The sequence below is a fragment of the Callorhinus ursinus genome, unplaced genomic scaffold (assembly GCF_003265705.2).
Source record: "Callorhinus ursinus isolate GAN/ISIS: 27379988/994484 unplaced genomic scaffold, GSC_fseal_2.0 scaffold12, whole genome shotgun sequence".
In the NCBI taxonomy this organism is placed as follows: domain Eukaryota; kingdom Metazoa; phylum Chordata; class Mammalia; order Carnivora; family Otariidae; genus Callorhinus; species Callorhinus ursinus.
The window spans coordinates 36,839,279-36,859,189 of NW_027397074.1; the positions used below are offsets into that span (position 1 = coordinate 36,839,279).

At 37.6% G+C, this 19,911-nt stretch overlaps 1 protein-coding gene and 1 pseudogene across 1 annotated transcript in view; both read right to left on the minus strand.

Moving 5' to 3' along the window:
• MACC1 (MET transcriptional regulator MACC1) overlaps window positions 1–19,911 on the minus strand; it is a 226,412-nt gene that overhangs the window by 178,180 nt on the left and 28,321 nt on the right. The window lies entirely within an intron of this gene.
• LOC141373792 (large ribosomal subunit protein eL6 pseudogene) lies at window positions 6,118–6,692 on the minus strand (annotated as a pseudogene).

Sequence of the window (19,911 nt, forward strand, 5' to 3'; positions counted from 1 at the left end):
AGGCAGTGACCAACATGGGGCTTGAGGGATGACCAACATAGGGCTTGGGAATAGATACAGGGCAGGGACCAGTCAACAATGAGAGTATGAAAGGGTTGCAGAAATTCATCTGGAGGGTGGATCATATTGGTTCATAAGGAGGTCTGCCTTCAAGCAGGAGGCAAATGAACTCCATTATTTGGTGACATACCCAGACATACACCATTTGGGATAAAACAAGAAGAAGCCATTCACCATGTTTACAGAGTATGCCATTTTTTATGCCTCATTTTTGGTATTTTTTTCTCTCAGATCCATCCACACTCAATCCATCTCTACAGCTGAGCAAGAAGCTCACTGCTTCCCACAGTCTTTTGCTTACTATTAAATGTAAGTCACTGCTCACTATCCAAACCAGCTAGAGTTGGATCTATTAAGGCCTAGCCTTCCCTAATACTTGGCTACTTCTCCCTGTCTTTGCATAGCTTTCTGGAGTTTACATCGCCTGCCTGCCTAGGCCTGTTATTTTCCAGACCCTCTATGTCTAACCAGACCTCAGTTTCTCGGTCCGCCTATTGAGTCAAGTCCTGTGGCCATCCACATATTACAATTACTCTTGGCTTCTATTTTCCAACCTCTCAAGAGACTACAGTGGGATGGCTAGAGAAGAGGACACCATTGCCATGAACATTATCAAAGAACGTCTTACATGAATAAGCAACATGAAAATCCCTTTAAAGACTGAACAGAGGGCACCTGGGTGGCTCAGTTGGTTAAGCGACTGCCTTTGGCTCAGGTCATGATCCTGGAGTACCAGGATCCAGTCCCACGTGGGGCTCCTTGCTCAGCAGGGAGTCTGCTTCTCTCTCTGACCCTCTTCCTTGTGCTCTCTATCTCTCATTCTCTCTCTCTCTCAAATAAATAAATAAAATCTTTAAAAAAAATAAAAAATAAAAAAATAAAAAAAATAAAGACTGAACAGATATGAGCTCTAGGAGATTAAGCAAGTGAAGTTTCCAAGGTGCTTCCTCAGACTATACTGTTGACATCAGCATTTTCTCACTTTGATTCCTACAGGCTCAAATGTAGCTTGTAAGAAGCTATTAAACTCCCTTTTAAAACTCAGACCACTGGGGCGCCTGGGTGGCTCAGATGGTTAAGCGTCTGCCTTCAGCTCGGGTCATGATCCCAGGGTCCTGGGATCGAGCCCCACATCGGGTTCCTGGCTCAGTGGGAAGCCTGCTTCTCTTTCTCCCTCTGCCTCTCTCCCTGCTCATGCTCTCTCTCTCTCTATCTCTGTGTCTCAAATGAATAAATAAAATCTTAAAAAAAAAAAAAGAAAGTAACTGAAAACTTTAAAAAAAAAAAAAACCTCAGACCACTGGCACACAGTGGATAATTTTAAAATGCCAAGGAGGAAATGAAAGACATCAGTTAAAGAATGTCCTAATAGCTTTTGGCTAATTTTCCATATTTCAGAATTTTTGTTCAAGACAAATTCTATCTTAAAAAAGCTGACCCAACGTCATGGCTTTCTTGCTTGTAGGAAAGGTATGAATTTAGCAAGTATACATTGATATATCAAAAATACAATTTAGTTTTATAACTAATAGTCTATCTACTCTAAAAGCCTCCTTACCAAAAAAAGTCAGAATATATACATTTATCTTGTATTTAAGATTCTCTCATGGTTTAGATGCTTTCTCTTCTTCTAAATATAGTATCTGGGTACAGAATGAAATGGACATGGGGGAGGGACATCCAAGTCTCTATGTGGTATGTCACATCTTGCTTGGTTTCTGAGTTGACCTCTGTTGTGGCTGCTTCTGTGATGTGATGTAATTACATGGCCACTGAGTATCCTTTTGAGTTTAGGTTGTCCTGCTTGGTCTTCAGAGTGCGTCCAGTTACCACTGCTGATGTCCTGGACTTCACCCTAGCCTCCAGTCACAAAGATCTCACACCTACCATCCATATGGTTATAGGAGTCCTCCTATTGATCACCAGGGTATGTAGCACTTATGAATGGCCTTGGGGGCCCAAGATCTTTTATTTGCTTTCTCCACAAGGCCAAAATGAGATTTCACTCAGGCCCACTCTCTTTAATATATCTCCTTCAGCTATTGCTACATAAATGCTCCTGATATTTCAAATGCATGGAACTTTGTGAAACTTGCCATTTTCCCAGGTCACACCCAAGAAAGCAGAGCATCAGCCCCAGGGGTCTTTGGAATCCCCACACCTACTTGCATATTGTTAAACCTTCTTTGGGATTTGTCCTTAAGGGGAAATTCAGAACAATAGGGGCCGATTTGGGTTCTTTTTTGCGGGGGGGGTCTCTCCTAGGATCCATCTCTCAATAATCAGACAGGCTTTCCTCTCCCCACTGTCCTTGCATTGCATCCTTTTACTCCTATTCCTTCGCTCCATCATGTAAATTGCCTGATCCTCTTCAGGTTGGATGATTGTCTTGGCGTTCTGAGAAAATCATCACTTTCTCAAGTAAGCCAGGCAACTATAGAAAAAAAAATTCCATTATTAAATCCAAAGTCAATGCATTCCTGTTTGCAACTGGGCCATACTTTCTCCATGATGCAATGCATGCTATTGATTCAGTGGTTTGGAGAGCTGGAAAACTGGAACAGCGGCATGGAGCGGCACGGCTGGGATGTAGGACACATTGATTCAATGTCTCAAAATCAGTATCTATGTAATTTGTCCCATCTTCTCATTTACCTCTGTATGGCATATATTTCCCACCATATAAGTACAATCACTAGACATGCTTGGCCCTTGGGGCGGGACAAAAACATCAAACTCCAGCCTCCTCAGACCCTCCCTCTCTGTAAATGATGGAGGTCCAGATCACAGCCTCTGTCTCACCTAAGGCATGTGAATTTGTCTATTATAAGAGCACAGTTTAGTAATACCTTAATTGGGCAACAACCACAGAAAATAATTAACATATAATACATACATTTTTTTTTTAAGAAGCATACATGTGGAAGGGTTATTTCGCTACAGAAAATAGACTAAAATTAAAATGAAGCCCATACTTGATTAATAAGCATATGAAATGATAGCCTTAATTGTTTATAGAAAAAGAAAAATGCACTAATCAAGAAAGAATTACTACATAAATTACTGGGCAAACCTGCAAGGAACAGAATTCCACCTTTCAATTGTCAAAAAGCAATTTGATTCTAGAGTTGCCTCGATGGTTAGGCCTGAAGCATATTTTCTGATACTGCTGTCTAATCTAAAGGAAAACTTCGGGCTACCATTTAGTGAATGCCTGCTAAGTACCTTTGGATGAATCTATGGCATTTCATTTAGTTCTTACAACAAACTTGCAGGGCAGGCAAAGCTTCATTTTTAAAGATGAAGAGATGAAGTCCCCAGTCACAAGCAGAGCTACACTTGGACTCATTTCTGACAGAGGACAAATACCGTCGAGGTAGGATTGAAGCAAGTTCATTGAATTGCTCCAAAATCTCCTGTGGGGGGTGAGGAGAGAAACACATGCCACCACCTCCAAATACAGTGCCAATAAGAATTATGCTTTCACCTCTCAACTTATTCTTGAAATTCAGCTTTCAGTTCTTGTTACGAGCCATTTAGTATTGGTTGACTCCCATTCAAGTCAACTGATACTTCAGTCAGTTCATTAGTGAATAGACAGGCTTATAATAAAAAAAGAAGACTCTTTAGAGAAAGTGCCTCAGCAGGATTTGAATGCGCACAGGAGAGGTGCACTCTTCTTTAGGAGAATAAAGTTACTCATTGTGACCCTTGTCCTCAGCCCTGAGGCAATCTCTGAAAGAAATTAAAGTTGAAAGCAAACAGAGAAGCAGAAATAACTGGTTAAAAAAAAAGACAGAGAGAGAGAGAGAGAAAAAAAAGGAGGGGACACTCAGAGGTGGTCTTCTTTTGGTCCTTTCTGCTCAGAGAGAGTTACATGCAATTGTGTTTCTTTGTCTCCTACTTCTCTCAAATTCATTTGAAATACACTGTAGTCATTTTAGTAGTTCCTAGAATTGGTTTGATTTTTATGCTTTTAAATGATTTAAAAAGGTAGCACTAGGAAATGTTGCTCTGTGGCATGTTACTACTGAAGATCCAATAGAGAACAAGGATAGTATCTGTTTGTTTTTTATGTTTTGCTGAGTTTATTTTATTGAATCTTATAATATCCCCTCAGAGGATGGTGAAGGTCAGGTTTTATCATTTTCAGTTACAGGCTGGAGGGAGAGTAAAGCTTAGTTAGGTGTTGAGCATACAAAAAGATATGACTTAGGCCTCTGTCCAGGATAAAATACACTAAACCAGCATTTTTCAAAGAATGACCCATGGATTCTAAGAGATATTTTTGCAAAAACAATTTCTTAATAAAATGCATTTGAGTAATCTCCCATATTGAATGCATCTCCAGATATAAACAGTATATACATTAAAGGTTCTGTGAAGTCTTGCAATTAAAGACACTAACAAAAACTTTAACTCAGCATCATTTCCTATAGTACTGTGTGTTTATTTAGTAAATATTTGTTTATATTAACAAAACACATTTTGGGAAATGCTCCATTAAACCATACCATCTCTCTTTTACCTTTTACTATAGTAGAAGACCAGAAATCCACTTGTCTCAGTAAAGGGTACATCTAAATTATCACCAAGAAAAAAGAGAAAGGGAAGGTGACAGAAGAAGAGAGGCTGGAGGGAGAGGTCCTTGAGGCCTGCCAATAGCCACAAGAACCATGAGTGATTTTGAAAGTCACCAATACTATTCCAAGCAACCCTTGAGATGATTGCAGCCCCAGAAGACATTTGATTACAGCCTTGTGAGAGTCTCCAAACCAGAGACACCCAGCTAAGCTGCACCCAGATCCTAGATCCTCAGGAGTCAAAATAGTAAATGTTTATAGTTTTAAGCTACTACATTTTAGGGTAATTTATTAAACGTTCATGGATAACTAACAAAAACACCTAAAGTAAAAGACTAAAAAATAAATATGAAATATTTCTGAGGACAGGTGGATACATAAATGGAAGAATATATTGGAAATAATTGATCTAATATTTATTGAATAAAGAAATCCAAAGTTGGATATTCATAAAAGTTCCTTCATGTTCATTTTGGATTAAAATAAAACCACAGCTGATCTTTATATTATACAAATCCTTTTGCTTTTATTCTATTGTTTATTTCAACTTGGGAACTAGGTTATTACCCTGAACTTCTACTTAAGCATTTTCTGAATTTTTGTGTGAAATGCAGGATTGAGAGACCCGGAAGGTACACCTAACAGGGTATACAGTTGCTTGTCTACATTTCACACCACTTACATTCTTCTCCCACTGTCGTGGCTGTTTCTATGGAATGATGAGAACATCTACCAGGAAGACATTTATGGAATCAGTGTGCCTGGGACCCATGGTGCAAGAGGGAAAACGGGGAATACATTTAAGAAAATAGGGCATACCATCTTTTCCATAAGTGGTAATGATGACGTGTACTTTTTTTTTTTTTTTTAAGATTTTATTTATTTATTTGAGAGAGAGAGAGAGAAACAGCATGAGAGGGGAGAAGGTCAGAGGGAGAAGCAGGCTCCCCGCTGAGCCGGGAGCCCGATGTGGGACTCGATCCCGGGACTCCAGGATCATGACCTGAGCCGAAGGCAGTCGCCTAACCAACTGAGCCACCCAGGCGCCCTACGTGTACTGTTGATTAAAAGATTTCTCACATGTTCCTCTAAACGAACTATCAAGTTCTTAAGCTACAAGGGCATTCCACCTAACCACCTTTCCTGGAGCTCCTTTCTTACTGCAGTAGAGAAAGAAGAATGAATTTGCTGAATACTACCATCTATACTCTGGTGGTGGTGTTTTGTACTTTTTTAAAGGTTTTATTTATTTATTTATTCGAAAGAAAGAGAAAGAGTGCACCACTGGGAGGGTGGAGCAGAGGGAGAGAGAGAAGCAGTCCCCGCGCTGAGCAGGGAGACCGACCTGGGTCTCAATCCCAGGACCCTGAGATTATGACCTGAACTGAAGGTAGACACTGAACTGACTGAGCCACCCAGGCACACACACACCCTATTTTTAATGTATCAGTTATTTAATTAGGTTTTTGTAAGAAATTTAGAACATCAATTTGTGAGAGCAAACTCCACTTGTGAGAGAAACCACAGAGCAGAGGTAGCCCTGGAGCTGAGGAACAGCTTTTACTTTTTGCAGAATTTGTGAGTGCATAGCTTTCTGCTCAACCTTGTGCTGCTCTGTATGCTGGTATTTCTCTTTCTCTGGGTCAAACATCTCATCTTTCTGGTGTCTGGGCTTTCAAAGCTTCTTCTTCTTAAAGTAAGGATCAGTGAGATGTTCAGGGATTTTCACACTACTGATACCAATTTTGGTGGAGGTGGCAATGATAAATTTCTGATATGTTCTGCACAGAGAAACTCAATTGAGTATCAGAGGTCTGGTCACAAGTAGCAAACCACTGCTCAGCTGCTTCAGGAAACCTTCCTCTTACCTCTGTGGTGCCCACTGAGGATGATCAGAATGCTGTTGAGAGGGGAATTAGCTCAAAGTTTTCTCACATGCTAACTGAAGGGATTTTTACCACAGCTCAACAGCTTTCAAGGCACATTTTCGGTAGATTAACATCTAGGCATTTTGTGAAATTTAACCACTCCTGAACCACCATGCTTATTACCACCAAATAGAAGGAGTGCCCAAATAAATGGTGCTTTATATAACACAGCAAAGAGAACCAGTACAAAAATAATTTAAATAATATTCCAAACTCTAAACCAAAATTGCATAACATAAAGTTCAGAAGAATTTCAAGTTAAAAAAAAAAAAAAGATATATGGGAAAGGAAAAAAAACAGCAACAACAGAACTTCCACCCCTAAGAGCAAAGAGATTCCTGCTGAAAATTCCTAACCATTAATATTATTATTCTCAATCTCATCTTCTAATGCTTATTAGATATAGTTTATTTCATCATTTACACAATGATTTATGGATGACACAAAGTTAAGTCTGTGTAGTAACAGGGAAGATGGAATCTATTTTATTCTCATAAGAAAAATGTTAAATCAGATGGGTTGAATTTGTGGGTCAAGGTCAAAGAATCAGCAAGTGGCAGAACTAAGGTCAGTATCCATGTCTCCTAATGCTTAAAATTACACTAAGTTGAGAAGAACTAAGTTAATAGTTGAGTATTTTGTCAGGTGGAAGGGATCATTTTAATTTAATGCCACTATTAATTAGTAATTGTAACATGGGGGAATAAAAAGTAAGGTGAAATGAGACAAATTTTCCGAAGAGAGAATTAAAGTCAAAGGAAGAAGAAGAGATTTCAACAGTTATCTGTATAGTACTGATCAAAACAGATCCACTTTTCCAATATCTCTTATGTCTATCGGTCTGCAAAGTACTGGTAGGAGGTGACAAAGAAACCTGAGTAAAAGACTTTATTCAATATGGGCTGATTCATTGAATGAGGGGATACAAAGCCCCCCCAAGAGAAAAAAGAGATTACTAATTAAAGGATTTCAATGAACCATGCTGAATTATTCCTCTAATCAGAGCAATGAATGAACTGCCTAATCTCTGAGTAAATAAATAGGTTGCTAAATATTCCAGGATTACAAATAGCCAAGTCAACTAATTTCCTTGAATAATTACTCATTCATTTATTCAATTTCCTGCTAACTGAATAATCATTATCTAGAGAGCTTACAAAAATAAATATTCTAAGTTTAGATATTGTATTATGGTTATGCAAGACATTACCATTGGGAAAAACTGGCTGAAGGCTACATGGGATCTCCCCTAACATTTTTTTGTAACTTGTAAACCTATAATAATTTCAAAATAAAAAGTTAAAGAGTGGACATAGATAAAAGATAGATAGATAGATGATAGATAGATAGATAGATAGATAGATAGATAGATAGATAGATATTCTAGGGCTTCACCCTCAAAGATTCTTATTCAGTAAGTTTGGAGTGGGATCCAATAATCCATATTTTTTAATCAGCACTTTGTATGATTCTGATGTGCTGCTATGTTTGGGAACCACTGAATTCCACAATACAATACTTTTATAGAAGTCAGAGAAAGTTTTCAAATAATTTCTTTTTGATAAAGGATTATTCAATTGTTGTGACATTTCTGGGGGGTGGTGAGACTTAGGAAAACACTAATATCTATCCATCTCCTATTGACTGACTTCCACCCAGGAATGACTGAATACATTTACCCCTGTCTCCCAATCTTCTACTCATCTCCATGTCCTATCTCTATCCTGGATGTCATCAGTTTTTATAGAGAACCCATCAACACCTTAGCCTTACAGCTTCTAGATGTCCTCAATATCAGCAACCTCATTATTACAGTGGTCCATATAAAGTGCCTGGAATGCCTAAATAAATTGCCTGGAATGGAAATGAACAACCCAAATATTGCTTTTCAAAGCCCATTGTGAAGCTCAACTTCACAGACCTTTGAGCCTAAGCACTTTAGCTTCCAGGCCTAAAGAAGTCTACAGTAAACCTTCATGCAATGCTTCCAAGCTCCCTAATAAAAAAGATTTAAATGTCCAGGTTAACACCCCATTCGAGACTGTTCTAGAACGATTGGAAAATGGTATCCAGGGCTAGAAGTTACCATATTAAAATGCAAATATCTATTTAGGGAAAACACTGTAAACTGTTATCAACTAGCCAGTAGTTTAGTATGGGAGAAAAATTATTAGAAATGCAGGGTTATGGGTCCTGGCTCTCTCAGGATTGATGCAGTAAGTCTAGAACAGGATCAAGGAATCTACATTTTGACACATTGTCTACTTACCGTATTCAAAGAAATTTTAACCTAAATGTTTAAATGCAGATAAATTAGCTGCTAACCTAGAACAGATGCCAGATGTAAGTAGCATCAGGCACTGACAAATAAACAGAACAAAGTATGAAAGTTGTCCTTTGAATATTAGATTTCTGAAGAGGTATCTAATTAGGGAGTCTATAGGGGATAAAGTAAAGAACTGGAAAGGAGACAGCTCAAAACAGAAAAAGACAGGGCGCCTGGGTGGCTCAGTTGGTTAAGCGACTGCCTTCGGCTCAGGTCGTGATCCTGGAGTCCCGGGATCGAGTCCCGCATCGGGCTCCCTGCTCAGCAGGGAGTCTGCTTCTCCCTCTGACCCTCTTCCCTCTCGTTCTCTCTCTCTCTCTCTCAAATAAATAAATAAAATCTTTAAAAAAAAAACAGAAAAAGACAAAAAGAACCAAGAAAACCTTAGTATAGGCACCAATGTTCCTCAGGACTAACTGCTTCTGGGTGGGGGTTGGCATGGATGTAGAGTTTTGGGAAACATTCATCTTCCCTGACTATAAGACTGTTTCCACTTTCCTACATAGATGGACCAGGAAAGGAGTGAGAAAGTCAGAAAATTCTAATGGAAAGATCTAAATAAGTCTGGTTAATAATAGCTAAGATGTAAATAGAACTCAAACAAGATTTTCAATACTAAAGACAAAAACTAGGAAGCTTCTCTTATGTCCTTGTTCTCTCTAGGAGGCTGAGAGAACTGAGTGTTTCCTCTGCCCCACTGTTATTGTTAACAATAATTCCCAGAGGTAGTCTCATACACAAAAGGGATCATGTTCAGAAGTAGCAAATGATTCAGTAACTTCATTTTAAGGCTTACCCAAAAGTCTACTCAAGCCCTGGGCTCTTTATGCTTGTAAAAAGTTGATTTGCCTATCAAGTAAAATGTTTGTTCTTACTTCTCTGCTGTATTAGCTAAGTTCCAATCAGAACACAGAAACCATGCAGTAATTTAAACAGGACAATTTAGTATAAAGAGATAGCGACGGAGGATTGGAGTAATAGGGAACTGACAAAAGTTGGGAGGTAGGGGCTCTAAGTGATACACAAAATTACTGAGGGAGAGTATTCAAAGAAGGAACAAACTTGGAAGAAGATCCTCCCCACTGCTAGGACTCAGCTCTCATTGGAAAGGATATAGTCTAAGCTCATTGGATGTTGGAAAAATTCACTGGGTTGTTCCAGGCCAGAGAGAGTCCCCAGTTGTCAGTTAGGTTAACTGAGAATTCCCTAGTAGGATACTGATAAAATTCACTGGGAAGCTATCTGTTTCGGTTGTTATTGACTTGCTGGAAAGCCAGCTTGGGCACCACCTGAACTCAGAGAAAACCACCTGGAAGCAACAGGGGTGTGAGAAGGAGGTGCTGTGATTTACTGGAAATGAGCTGGTTAATCCATAGACCTTGTTAGGTGCCCTCAGGAGTGCCATTGAACTTGCTGCTGGAAACCATTCAACATAGAGTTTGTGCTGAGGTATGCTGGGGATAAGCCGCTTGCTGCTTTATGCCAGGACACTGCTGAAAAAAGCCATTCAGTCCGCAAGAGCTCAGCTGAATGAGCACACCTCGCATAAGCAGGAAGAAGAAACCTCACTCCTCCAGTGTCCCTCCAACACCCTGTGCCAACAGTGTTTCATGAGGCTCAACTTTGTTATCACAGAGCAGGAACAACAAGGTGAATCTGGGACTGAGAAGCAATAAATTGGTAATTTGGCACATCTGCCCACTAAGTAAATTTTTTCTTTTCTGGAAGACATTTTTCAAATATATATTCTACTATATTACTCAATATATGGAAGAATATTTTCTTGAGAACTACATAAAGAAAATGCCGTGTGAATAAGCAAATGCAACTTTTGGACTTTCTCTTATTTGTCAGTGTCTCGGTTTTTAATTTGGACAGATTATCAGTATTATTAGAAAATAAATAGTTCCTGTTACCAACTGACATTGTTGCACAAGTCTGATTACTTGAAAATAAATTGGAAATGAGCCTGAAAAAAATCTTTAGAGAACTCTTTTTCATTTTGAGAATGAGAGGCTTGGAAGCTATTTGGTAAACAGGTCCATTTGTCCTGAACCCATTCTTTCCCCTCACTCCTTTTTATGATAACTTTCCATTTTTAGAGTCATTTCTTGGATTAATTAACTACTTATAGAAAGCACTTTTAAAGAAATACAGATGTAATTCTAAAAAGAATAATACACTAAGTAGTTAACATTCATTAATGAACTAAAGGAGGCAAAAAAAACGAGGGAATGGTATATATTGATGGCAACACAAGAAAAAAATTTTTTTAATGTACATTAGAAGTCAGCAAACTTTTTCTGTAAAGGACCAAATAGTAAATATTTTAGGCTTCATGGGCCATACAGCCTCTATCACAACTACTCAACCCTGCCCTTGTAGCATAAAAGCATCCATCAGTAATATATTTCAGTGGAAGCTTATTTAGAAAAACAGGCAGACAAGATTTGGCCCGAGTGATGTAGTTTGCCAACCCCTGATGCAGAGGAACAGGAGAAGTGAGTGAAGAGGACACTGTAAAGGGGAAATGTACATGCAGCAGAATAACTCTTGACATCTGAGGCTATGAAGCCTGCAGAAATAGTTAAGTCTTGGCTCACTACTCAGTTTTGGGATTTTGTTCAAGGAAGACATAGCAGAGAAAGCACGGAATATGGAGTTAGAGTAACTCCAAACAAAACCTGTTTTCTCATTTGTACAATGAAAGATGGTGTGAAATAGAGAAATAGTAATACTTCATCACATAGTGTTTGTGAGAAACAAATATAAAGCTACCTTGAAGGTGTTCAGTAGCTGTCAACACTTCATGGCTCTCAATTTCCTCGGCCTTTAATGAGGGGCTTAGATTAGTTAAGTTGTAAGATCTTTCAGTGCTCAAGTCAACATACCATGACGGAACATCAGATTTTTGCAACTGTTAGAATGAGATGCGTCTTGTGATTTAACCTTGCAAGGAGGGCCTTTTGCTTTTTCCAGTGCAAAAGAATCACATGTGGAAAGTGCCAAGTCCTTCTATCGAACTGTCTAAACAGTGGTTCTCCACAGGGAGAGGGGGCGACAAGGTTTGTTGCTCCCCAGAGTATTATTTTTTTTATATCTTCAAGGTTGGGAAACCTACTGGCATTTAGTGGGCAGGAACCAGGGATGCTAGACTTCCTGGAATGCATGGGACAGTAACACATGATGAATATCCATTCTGTGTTCTATATGGATTTATATTTTCCTACTAGACATTTATGTGAATTTAAAACTTGTTTATAATTTTCTGAGCCAAGAATCTAATCCATTTTACATATGAATACAAGGCATTTTTGAACTGTTTTAATATATACCGAATTTTCTAGAAGTGTAAATATCATGTAAAATGATAGAATACTGTACTTTGTTTCCATCAGTACTTTATCAAGAATAAAAGAAATCAATTTCAAGAAAAGCACATCATCAATGCCAATGCTTCTTATGACGTTTTGGTCATAAGTATAATGCACTTGGGTTAGTCTTCAGTCATACGCACAGTGTTTCTATATGTGGAAACTCCGACTATCACATTTTGTTTTCTGGTATAGTTTTGTCCCCATATTTGCTTTAAAATACACATGAATTTTATTAGAAATAACTTTTTATTTATGTCTGCTTTATTAAAGCAATACATTAATGCTTTAGGCATTCTGTGTGCAAGTAGGTTATATTATTTATAAATTTATTTTCAGGTTACTAAAGAAGATGTTGATAGACATTATTAGAAGACAGCCTCACATCTGATAAAATTGAGGACTCTTCCACAAAATACTCTAAGTAATCATTGTCCCAGATTCTTTTTGTTAATGACCAGTGAACGAAGAATACAATGTAATTTTGTTTCAGGTTCCCTAGAGCAGAGAAGTTCTCATTAAATGTCTTACATTTGCAGATGTCTCCGCATTATTTTTTTTTTTAAATGAAATTTTTTTTAAAGATTTTATTTATTTAATTGACAGAGATTGCAGATGTCTCCGCATTATTAATAAAATGAAACTTCAAATAAAACACTTTCTAAAACCATGTGATTGAATGAGGGGATCCTACTGTCTCCTTCATTTGTAGAAAGATGATTAGTGCCTTTCTGGCAATGAATGATGTAGGACCGTCTCCTGATGTCCTCACATTTACTTTTCTCTTAGTTAAATATCTGCAACTCAGAGCAAACAGTTGTACAGTCAGAAGCAGCTAACATTGTCCTATCAGGTGCTCCTGGAGAAACTTCAATGCTTAGTTGCCTTAGTTGCCATATTTTCCCTCTTTGGTGTTGAATTTATAGACCGGCAGCTCTTCTGGTTGAATTTTGTATAGCCATTTCTCAGCTAAGAGCCCTAGCAGTGCCTCTGCAAAAAGAGAAACCTAAGCAAAATTTCTTCAATGATCCTCTTTCATTTCTATTTGAAACAGAGAGAAAGGAGCTCTTCAATCTGCTAGAGAATGAGATGCAAAATTTCTTGTGGCCAAAAGAAGCACCTGAAGTTTCTTTCTTGCAAAAAAGTGGAAAATAAATATAAATTACTTCTATTCACTAAATACACTTTAGAAAGTCTATAATACAGGTATATAGGACTTAAAATGAGAGCTTTTTAATTTATGCTTCTTCATTTCTTCATAGGTGATGCTGGTTTTTCTAGAGAGCTTCTAGAATGCTTTGCTTACAGTAGCTCTTTGATGCCACTTGAGATGATTTAGGCTGGCTTTAGAAATGTCACATTGCTATGTACTTGGCCTTTTCTCAAACTGTAGTCCACAATGAAAGTGAATGGACTTTCCTTCCATTTCAGATGATCAAACTACCAGATCAGGTACCATATTGAAATCTATGAGGGAGATTTTTGCTTCATACTTTGTCTTTCTTGATACAGATTAAGTGACCAGTTCCCTGGGCTGTTTTTTACTTTTTTGTTTTTACTATTTAGACAGCTCTTAAGGGCAACAATCTGTGTTAACTATTTCTATTTTATTTTATTAGCATCTGGAGCCTTGAACTTACCATAGCAAACATAATTCTTAGCTTTTGAAAACATTTGCCAAAGGATATACCCTTGTTTTTTTATTGATATGCAATTTTCATTGCTGCTTGGCAATATTTCTCTGGTATGTCAAGCAATGTGCTTTCCATATTTGGTGTAAACTTCTAGACATCTAGAGCAAAGTCAACTCTGATTTCATTTAATCAAACTTTAAGTCTCCTCTTCCCACGTATTCAAGTAAGAGGATTGACTATAACACTATCTAAAACCACACCCAGGGCTACTGAGATTCAGTCAGGCCTTGAGCACTTTTGATGACTAGGGGCTTCATGACAGTTTTGGTTCAGAGTAAGATAAAGAGTGTTAATCCCCGATAGAGGATTGGGGGGATTAGAATAAAGATAACCACAAGATCTTTCCTTCATTTATGGTTCTTCTCTCCCAAGTCAGATATTTTGGGTGCCTGTCTGAATCTTAGTGAGGAAAGAGGTAGAAACAAAGGCTGAAGTTATTGTGGGACCTAGTGACATTGCGGGCCTGCTTGTTCAAGTTATGACACCAAGTGGGGAAAAGGGCCTCTAGGACCTCCAAGTGACTCTGGTGTGGTAAAGTTAATTAAGGGTGTAACTTCAGTTAATGAAGGAGAGCTCTATCTGCTTTCAAGCTAGAAAGAACGCAGCAAGAGACAACCAGATCCTTGACACCCTGGGCTTCACCAGTGGTGCCTCTGGAGGAGTACCATCTTTAAGAAGTGTCTTACGAGCGGACAGAACTCAACAATGGTAGAAAAAAAAAATGTGACAACAGTTTATGAATTTGCATGTGCCAGCCCTGGGAACTACAAGAAATGATTAGATGAAGTTTAGGGGGTGGTTGGGCTTCTGCATTATTCACAGGGGAACAAAAGCTAGTGGTTTATTATAATGAAGATGACCGTCTCTCTAGCCAAAGCTAAAAAATTCCCATGGCTTCAAATACCATTCTAAAGTCATATCCAATTCACATGTAAAGTCACCATCCAAGACCAATCTTCTGGGCTCAGACCATGTATCCAACTCCCTGCTTGATGTCACTTGCTATCACAAGTATTTCACAGATTCCTCAAACTCAGTATGACCCAAATGGGATTTATTGTATTTCCCCAAAACCTGATGCTTTTCCATATCTCAGTGAGTACTACAGTGACCCAGCCCAGTAATTCTCAACTTTGAATATCAGATATTAGAGTCATCTGGGAGTTTTAAAGAAACTGAGGTCTGAGCCCCATCCAAACAAACTAAGTTAAAATCTCTAGAAGTGGGGCCCAGGTAGGGGTTCCTTTTAAAAGCTCCCAGGTGATAATATGTTAAGTTGGAGAACGACTACTCATCAGTTTATGCCAGAAACCTAGAAATCACCCCAACACCTCCATTTCCTCATCCACTGCTCTCAGTCAGTTCTTTACTAAAAACCGTGCTTCCACTTCCAATAGAGATTACGAATCTCTCCACATTTCCCCTACTACTGCCACCCCTACCTCAAGGCACCAGCATCCCTTCCATGGATTAATGCAACAGTCTCCTCAGGGCCTTTAAAATCCCCTCCTGTCCACCTCTAAGCAATTCTACTAACAAACGGATTTTGGGCGTGCTGTTTCTGTTACTTTAGACTCTTTTTCCTTTACTTTTTATCTGGCTTGTCCCTACTTATGCTTCAAGTTCTAGTTAAAAAAAAAAAACAAAAACTCTTCTTTTACCAGAAAACTCCTTCAAATTCTCAAACTAAATTAACCTGCCCCATTTATTACCATAGAACCTAAATGCTTTATTTATTGCTTTACCTTAATGAGCCAAATAATAATTTATGTAATTATTTGTTTAACTTTGACTCTCTCACTAACTATACACTAAAGGTAGAGTAACTGATGAGGACAATAATGATAAATGTGGAAAAGGAAAAAAAAATTTTCAAAACATCTGGATTTATGGCTTTTTTCAAATTAATCATAATTAGGGCTAACACTGAACATTTATAGTATACTTAGTACATTATATATTATCTCATTTAAGCCTCACAATAATTCTATGAGGGGGGTTGCATTCATTCATTCATTCATTCATTCACTAAATAATTTGCAAAGTGCTACATGTGCAAAAAATTTAGAGTCACATTTTTTTTTTAAAGATTTTATTTATTTATTTGAAAGAGACAGAGACAGCGAGAGCAGGAACACAAGCAGGGGGAGTGCGAGAGGGAGAAGCAGGCTTCCTGCCAGGCAGGGAGCCCGACGTGGGACTTGATCCCAGGACCCTGGGATCATGACCTGAGCCGAAGGCAGACGCTTAACGACTGAGCCAGCCAGGTGCCCTAGAGTCACATTTCTCAAAATGTGGTTGGTAAGAGAATATGAGACACAGGTTGACCGGGCCATTTACTAAAAATGCAGATTTAATTGTTGCACCTTGAAACTACTGCATCAGGCTTATTGAGATAAAGCTTGGATACCCTCATGGTTAATAAGTCCCACAGGTGATTCATAATTCAGCTGAAATTTCAGAAACTGTGTTCTAGGACAAAGATTCTAACAAGGATGGCCTGTATATATATGCCACATATATATATAGATACCTGAACCCCTTCCTTCACCTACTGAGTCATTATTTCCATTGGGTAGAGCCCAGGAAAGTGTAACTTTTAGAAATTCTCTCAGTGATTGTGAAACTAGACATCTCTGAATATTAGCCATCTTAAAGATGCTGAGACTCTGGTCCAGAAGTGCTGTAGGGTACGAAATTTTGTATGAAAACAATCTCAGTGAAACAAGTTAAGGCTATAGTATAGCTAAGTATATAATTTTGAGAATTGATTCATTAATACTGACTGCTCTGTTTTACTACTTCCTAGTTTACCAAAGAATGTCAGCTTTTAAACAAGTTGTGAATTAGTGAATAGTGCAGCGCCATCATCATCCTCATGGCATGCACACAAAGATGTGATCCTGCCCAAGATAAATAGACATCAAGAAGATTAAGTCATGTGGCCAAGGAACCAGGGAACTCTGGGTAGGAAAGAAGGTGACTAAAAACTGAGTAAGACACTAGATGGCTTCCTGGAACTGCGTCTGTTTGCAAAAGAAATCTGCCTAGTTATAGGTATTTTTGAAGAAAATGTATTCTCTCACAGTCTAGAGGAGAAAGACGAAAGTAGAGAAAAGGGGAAGTGAATTTATTTATTCATTCATTTATTCATTCAGTAAACAATTACAGAGTGATATATGCACAAAAAAATTTAGGGCCATATTTCTCAAAGTGTGGTAAGAGACTCTGACATGCAAGTTCACCAGGATCAGATAGAACTTTAGAGTAATGGCACTGAACCAAAAATGTACTTTCAAAGTGAAGGTAAAAATACATGAAAACAGAAAAAAAAAAAAAAACCTCTAAAACTTATCTGGAATCTCTTGCTCTTTTTTGAATTAATAATAACCACATCTAACATTTAACACTTAGTATATAAACTGAGAACTTTAATATACATGATCTCATTTAAGTTTCACAATTCTATGAAGTAAATATCATATTCTTCATGCATTCAACAAATGTATAATGCATAGACCACAGCTGCTCTGTCTAGCACTAAGAAATGGGCATGAAACTATAAGAAAATAGGTAAGTTCCTTGCTTTTGTGAAGACAAACAAAATATACATATTTTGTAAATATGCAAACTGAAGGCTTTAGGCAACTGATATCTAAACAGGTCAAACAATGCTCTCAATTCACAAGCAATAAGATGTAAAGCCGGAATCTAAACAATCAATACAGGTTACCTACACAGAGCTGCTGCTCTTCATTACTGTTTTATGTTCAAGGACCAAAACCACTATTGGTCAAACTACATGAAATTGCCATTTTTATAGGTTAAAAATGTCACAATTTCTCAATTTCATATGCATTGACCTATACAAATCTTTTCCAAAATTCATAGGTTTTTTTTTTTTTCCATTTCTAATAACTCTTCCTCCCAGACTTGTTCATGGTTGTTGACGACCCAAATTGCAAAGTTGAGAATTAAATCCCATTTCAGAAGATTCACATTACTAGAAAGTCTGTTAGGCCAAAGGGCACTGTAGTTTGACATGACCCATTGGTCTTTTGAATATGTGAAATGTGGTCTGCTGTAGCCAGTTAAGAGAGAGGAGACGGTCTTGAGCAATTTCAAAGCAGTAAATGATTATGTAGAGAAGACTTGTTCCTTCAATGCTGGATATTCTATCTCGTCCCAACACAATATAGATCAAATCATGCCAACTGGGCCAAGACAAAGATGACTTCTCAACAGGTTTTTTGTCCAAGTTTGTGGGATTTAAAAAAAAATGTATATATATATATATATGGTCTATAACACCAAGTCAAAACATTTTGGACATATAACACAGGTGGGTACCAAGGACAATGTGGTAATACTGTCCTTCGAATTAGAAATAAAACTACTGTTCTGTGAGTCAAAATAACTTACTAGAATTCTAAAACATTCTGAGAGCTATTGTCTTCTAACAACCTAAAAGGGATCCCTAATGAGAAATCATTATGTTAAGTACACACACATAAATATTTCTATTTCTCTTCAACTATATGCCTCTCCAGATCAAGGTTTCTCAATATTGTCACTACTAACATATTGAACCCGATAATTCTTTGTTGTATGTGTGTAGGTTTGAGGAAATGTCCCTATTGTAGGATGTTTCCATCATCCTTGGCCTTTGCTGTTAATACCCGCTCAGTAATGATAACTAAAAATGTCTTCAGACATTGCCATATATCCCACCAGGACAAAACTCTTCCCAGTTGAGAACAACCACTCTTCATAGACATAGGAACAGATAAGTATAGGGGAGTGCTGTGATATGCAGACATGAATTTGTGTCTAAGTGGAAAAGGAAAAGACAGTGTTTGTGTGGGTCATTATCAACCATGTGGTACAGTGGTTAAGAATAGCTAGAATCATACTGACCAATTGTGTATTTTGATTCTACCATACAGTAGTTCTAAAATCTTTAAAAAGAAAGACACGGTAGGATTTCAAGGAGTTATGAGCATTTAGCAAGATAAGGCATTTAAAGTATTTAGCATACTGTTTAGCACTGAGTACTCAGCAACTGTCAAGTCTTACTATTTTAGAAGATCTTGCTAAAACAATTTTCTCCATCTCTTGGTGCCTCTGCCTCTCTCTGTATTACATTTACATACACAAACATATTATACAAGTATGAGCATATGTAGCTTCATGTGTATATACATATACACAGTAATACGTGTATATACATATATGTGTATTGTGTAATAGGTAAAACATACCAATGGCATGTATGAGCGTGAGTTCCCGAGTCTGTGTGTATTGGGGAGAGCTGCCCAGAAAAAGAGTGAGCCACCATAACACAAAGCAGATGTTAGTCTGTTTGATAATTTTGGGGGCAGATTATAAAAAGAGGAGTTAAGTGAACTTTATCTGGCATGCTTGAAGAATAAGATAATCAAATGTTATAATTAATAGGGTGTTAGCACATAAAACCAAACATGGATTACCAATTGTAAAACATTTCAAATACAACAAAATGCATTTAACACTAAAACTTACTAACATGATTATTCATTGTTATTTCAACGATTATTAATAAATAACATTCTTTTCCTCACTTTTTTGCTAAGCACTGATTTACCTTTTGATGACATTTTAGGAAGTTAAAATTCTTCAATATAATGGTTTTAATTACTTTTTCTCTTCAGAGGTGTAAAAGATGTAAGAGTTTATGCTAACTCCATGATCTGAAGGTGTTTTGGAAAGTATTGAAGAAGTAACACTTATTTCCATTATATTTGCCTCTTTCATATAAATTTAGAACACAGAGTGTAGTATAAGATGGCTACCTTTCTTCTCCACAAATTAAACTCATGCCAAAAGCTAAAAAGCTGCTTCACAAATTTAAATTGTTTTTCTTTTCTATCACTATGGGAGCTTAGACAATTTCTAATTCTTCTCTAC